Genomic DNA, 5,925 nt, shown 5'->3' on the forward strand with positions numbered 1-5,925 from the left:
GGACTCCTTGATATCAGCGCCCCTTTGACCTCCTGCCTCACTCTACTACCCAGAAGCCCTTATTCTACTTGCTGTCTCTAGTTCAGTGGTTCTCTACCTCTGATCTATTTGGGAGTTGAATGACCCTTTCATGGAGGTCACCCAATTCATAACAGTAGCAAAATTACAGTTACGAAGTAGCAACAAAAATAGTTTATGGATGGGGGGGTCACCACAACATGAAGTGCTGTATTAAAGAGCCATGGCATCAGGAAGGTTGAGAACCACTGCTCTATATGCTCATCAATTCTGGGTTTCATATACTAAACTAAATTTTATATACTAAAAGAAATACAATGAAAAGTCAAGAGAGATGCCCCCAATACCAAAACAAATCTGAAATAAACCTCAATATGAAAACAAAACAAAACAAAAACACATACAATATTGAAAACCATATTAGACCCAACATATATATATATAAGAGAGAGAGATCAGTTTTTAACCATTGAAGTCAGATTTATTATTTTGATCTCCTATAGTCATTTCTCCAATGTACTCTATTTGATAACTGGTTTCTTACTGTCCCTCTATAGACGGAAATCACCAGAGACTTATTTCCTGTGTAGATCTCACAAATGTATTTTGGGCTTACAATGTAATCCATAGCCTTCTGCAAACCAGAATCTCACTGTTTAGGCTTTGATACTATTCCCACCTTTGGCTTCAGATTACATGATTTACAATCCTTTGGTTACAGACGTTGATGTGCTCCTTCGATGTGGACTTACTTGACATCTCACTTAGATGGCTGGTGTTTGGAAACAAAGCTGTAAGACCCCAGACACTCTTTGATCTGATAGGCATCATCTAATTTCTGTACCTCGTTTTACTATAGCAATATGTTCTGTGTTCCCTTCCTGAGGGCAAGTATCAGACAGGGCTATGTTCTAAGAAGAAACTGTTCTTAAATTGGAGTTAGGATTTAATGTGAGCCCCAAACTCATTCCTGAATATGTGGGGTTTTTTGGTTTTGTTTTGTTTTTTTAATCTGCCTTTCACTCCTTTTAGAGACCACATTTCTTTTTTCTTGGATCCAGAATCAATGCACATGGAGGAAGTGAGCAGGAGACCAAATTATTTGCATTGGGTAAAACTGCTGCATTTTAGAGTGTTGAAAAGCAAGGAAGTTAGTATGATGAATTAAGGTTCATCTGACCCAAGCCGTGGTATTTTCAATCACCTCATATGCATATGAAAGTTGGATAGAGGATAAAGAAGACCAAAAAATGAATTGCTACATTTGAATTACAGAGCTGGTGAATAATACTGTGGACTGCCAAAAGAACAAAAAAAATCTGTCTTGGAGAATGTGCAGCCAGAATTCCCCTTAGGACAAGGATGGTGAGACTTTCTCCCACATACTTCGGGCACGTTGTCAGCAGAGACCAACCCCTGGAGAAGGTAGAGTTTTAAAAACAAACAAACAAGCAAGATCAACCAGTTGGATGACACAGTGGCTATATCATTGGGCTCAAACCTAAGAATAATCAGCAAGCAGTGTTTCATTTTGTTCCTCACAGGGCCACTATGAGTCAGAAATGACTGGATGGCACCGAACAGCAACAGAGAACTCATAGTAACAAAAACACCAATAGGATGGATTGACACAGTGTTGCAACAGTGGACTCGAACTTAGGATGTTTGAGCATAGTATAGGAATAAGCAGTGTTTCATTCAGATACATTGTGTGGCTATGAATCTGAAATGACTAAATGATTCCTGTCAGCAGCAGCCTTGATGTTGTGTGGGAGAGACATTAGATTGTTAGCCATAGAGCCAATGCTTCAAATCTGTGAGGCAGTTCAAATTCACAGTAGAAACGGGGTGTTTGCTCCCATAAAGAGTTACAGTCTCAGAAACCCTATGTAGAATTGCTGTGAAGTGGAACCGACATGGTGACCGTCGATTTGGGTAACAACCCTCACAGCCTTGCCTCCTTTTAATATTGCTATTTTGACAGTATTCTGAAACCATACGTAAAAAATCGTATAAATGGCCATTAAGAATAGTAACAGGACCCAAGATTTACTTGTTTCCGTTCCTTGGCGATGATTCAGTCATTTACCATTGAACAACCTGTTCAATCTATATTTATCATTGGTAGGCTTTATCAGGAATTAAAGTGCTCCTTCCCAGCTTGCTAAGTTGTTTTAGATTGTATTTTCTTTCCACTCTTTTTTAAAAAGAAAAACAAATGTTAAGTTTGTTAAGTCAAATGACTTCAATGATCATTTTGACATGACTACATCATTATATATAGCTATTTTAATTTAGAGCCTTAATATGGTGAATTGTATTGACTGATTTTCAAATGTTTAAAGCACTTTACAAATGGGGTAAACACATGTGAATGTAATATATCTTTTTATATTGTAAAACCTAATTTGGTAATATTTTACTGATTTACAAGTGTTTTGGGGGGAGGCTATGTTCATAAGTCTTGTTTTATATCAGTATAACTCTTACCTTATTCAATGAGTTGAGAAGTATGCACTCTTTTCTCATTTTCTGAAAGATGCAGTATAGGGTTGGTGTCATTTTTCATTAAATGTTTGCCCTAATTTCTCTGTATTTAACTTGGAGAATTAAAACTACACATTTATTGCTTTAATTGATACGGGTTTGACTTTGGCTAACTTGTTTGAGTGAATGTTGGCAGTTTATGGCTTTCAAGGAATTGGTACATTTTGTCTATATTGTGGCATTTATGTGTTACCAGTTGTTGCAGTATTTCCTTATTATCCTCACGCTGCCCATTGGGTTTGTCATGACATTTCCTCTCACGTTTCTGTTATTGGCAATTTGTGTCTTCTCTTGGTTCTTTGCTCACTCTGGTTAGAAGTTTATTAGTATTATAGATCCAACACAACAGTTTGGGGTTTCATTGATTTTTTTTCCTATTTTCTTTTGGTTCCCAATTTTCTTGACTACAGCGCTTATATTTATTGTGGCTCTTTTTTTGTTATTACTGTTGTTCTTATATTATATTGTTAAGGAACATTTCCCTTTCCCCACCTCTCCTAGATTCTTCATTTATTTGATATATTTCTTAATTTGTAATATGAGCAGTTAATTATAGATTTATTTTCATACCACTAATTTTTATATGTTGTCCTTTCAAAATATCTTCTGTTTTTAACTATTGGCTTAATCTTTACTTACTGATTATTTAGAGGTATGTTGTTTATTTTCCCCTAAATGGTGGGGAGGGGATCAAGTATCCAGTTATTTTTATATTATATTGTATTGTATACTGAAATCATACATACATTGTATGATTTCTTTCTTTTTTTTTTTACAGGGGAGAGCACAAACACAGTCCACCACTACCACATATTATGCAGTCGAGTTTCCCACATTTGGGGAAATCGCAGGGGTCAGCACATCTGGAGTGCAATGGATAAGCCTCGCCCTGGGAAAACCATCTTTGCAACCATGGTATCTTCCCTGCCAAGTATACATTGTATGATTTCAATTCCTTTAAATTTTTTTAGGTTTGCTTTACAGCCAAGGATATTGACAACCTTCATAGATGTTTCATGTGTATTTCAGTAGAATTTATAATCTGCTATTATTGGGTCATGTGATCTTTTAATATTAATTAAGCCAAATGGTTTAATAGAGTTATTCAGATTTTTCTATAGACTTTTTCATAATCGATGTATGTTATATTAGCTAGTGCAAAAGGAGTGTTGGATATCCAGCCATAGTTGTATATCAATTTTTCCATTTAATTCTATCACAACTTTCCTTATATTATGAATCTCTGTTATTAGTCATATACAAATTAAAAATTATTCTTGTTATTCCATACTATATACCCATAATTATCTAAATATTGTTTTGTTTTGGTTTTCTGTTACTTTGGTAATATCCTCAGTTGTGTCCTATTTATAAATCTCATTTATCTGATGAGAATGTGTATTTCCTATTCATTTCAAAAAGTTTATCGTAAACTAATAAGCATAATGCTAATAGCTGAAATTATATTTTCCTTTAGAAAAAGGAATATTTTTCATATTCTCCAAATATTTTGGTTGTTAAAATCATATGGGGGATGTTGACTTGATGATTTTGTTTTGTCTTAGCATTCAACCAGCTTGGTTAAGACTTTAAGTCCTCGCTTACCTTCTATGGGGAGCCAGTATTTTATCCTGTGGATTAGTTCTCCAAACATTTGATATGCAAAAGGGATGTTTTCCATTCACATGTGATTCACGGTCACTTTATACATAAATTCAGGGAAACTTCTTTGTTCCCACTCTTTGGACCTTAGGAGTCTCTTTTCCTGGTATCTTTTGTCTGAAAAATATATATATATATGTGTGTGTGTGTGTGTGTGTGTGTGTGTGTGTGTGTGTGTGTGTTTTCACTCCTTTCACTGTTGGTACTTTCATGTAACTGTTTCCTCTTTTGCCGAGAGGCAGAAAGTAGAGTGAGAGTAAAACAGAATAATACATAGACGGAATCTAGGCATTGGTGCAGTTGTTACAGTTTCCACCCCATATTCTTTGTTACCCAGAGATCTTTTTCCTCTAGATTTTGTAAAAGAAACCGATGTTCCTCTCCGAGTTCTTACTGTCTGAGGCTGCAAGCAATTCTGAGAGTTGGCTTGCTTTCTCTCACTGTTGGTTCTGGAGGACGATCCTTCTGTCATTTTAGCTTCTACTCCTTGGTTCGTAGAGACCCTCTTATGGTGTAGCTTTTTTCTTCCCCCGTCTCTACTTACTTGCTACTTGCTTAATCTGCTTTTTATATCTCAGAGAGGTTGATTTAAGACATACTACACACAAACACTTGCCAAAGAAAACCATATTTCCTGAACGGGGTTTTAGCCATTGTTGGTGTAGGATTTACAGCAGTTATAGTAGAATTTAAAGCTTGTGTGTTGGGAAAAGGTGTGCAGTTCTATTCATAACCACATGTTGAACTAAAAAAAGGGATGTATCTGAAACTGTAAGTCTTCACTGTTTCAGAGTCTTTAGATATTTTCTTCAGATGTGTATTTGAGAATTGTTTGTGGCAATTGCTGGAAAATAACATATAGTGGACTACTCTTATCAAATGTAGTATAGATTTTAGAAGACAGAATTACATTGATTTAAGTATTATGAATAAAAGACAATACAAATCACTCAATTAATTTTGGAAGCTGTAGTATGAAGATATGTCTTAATTATTATAATACTATGAAGAATATCTATGAAAATATTTGGTTCTTGTTAGATGCTCTTGGGTTGGTTCTGACTCATCACAATCCTATGCCCAACAGAAGGAAGCCCCTGAGTCCTACGCCCTCCGCACATCTGTTCTTAGGTTGAGCCCATTGGCACAACTACTCTATCAATTCTCTTGTTTCCTCCCCTTTTTTTAACCAAACACGATGTCCTTCTCCAGGACCTGGTCTCTTTGGACAACTTGTCCAAAGTATATATCTATATTTATCATTTATTGAACAAAATTTTATTTGCTTTATGTACTAAATAGCAAATATTTATTAAAAGTGAATGGCATTTAGTGTATTCTAAAAGTATGATATACTTAATACAGGGTCCACACATATGTTGAAGTTTTCAACCCTACCATAATCCATAATAAATGACACCCAACAGGCATTTACAAGGTTCCCAACAGATTGGTTTTTGTTTTGTTTTTTTGGCATTTATTTACCATCTTTTCTATTTAGTTCATTCCTGAAAGGAGCCCTCTAACATCATGAAACAGATTAGTATCATGCCAATAAAAGGTAAATGCTACCACCTCAGATCATAATTGTGTGAATAATTGAAATAATTACCATATACCAAGGGTCTTCTTTGTTTGGGAGCTGTGCAGGGAACTTAATACACATCATTTTATTTAATCTTGAAAATGGTGATAGAA

The 5,925-nt window shown here is 35.3% G+C and overlaps 1 non-coding gene across 1 annotated transcript; it reads right to left on the reverse strand.

The window, feature by feature from the left end:
• Positions 1-3,340: 3,340 nt before the first annotated feature.
• LOC115873958 lies at positions 3,341-3,504 on the reverse strand. The gene has a single exon (XR_004048725.1). It is a non-coding gene; the product is annotated as a U1 spliceosomal RNA (small nuclear RNA).
• Between the last annotated feature and the right edge of the window lie 2,421 nt (positions 3,505-5,925).

Source organism: Echinops telfairi, unplaced genomic scaffold (genome assembly GCF_000313985.2).
Source record: "Echinops telfairi isolate 266 unplaced genomic scaffold, ASM31398v2 ScPeMD7_7469;HRSCAF=8507_1, whole genome shotgun sequence".
NCBI classification, from domain to species: domain Eukaryota; kingdom Metazoa; phylum Chordata; class Mammalia; order Afrosoricida; family Tenrecidae; genus Echinops; species Echinops telfairi.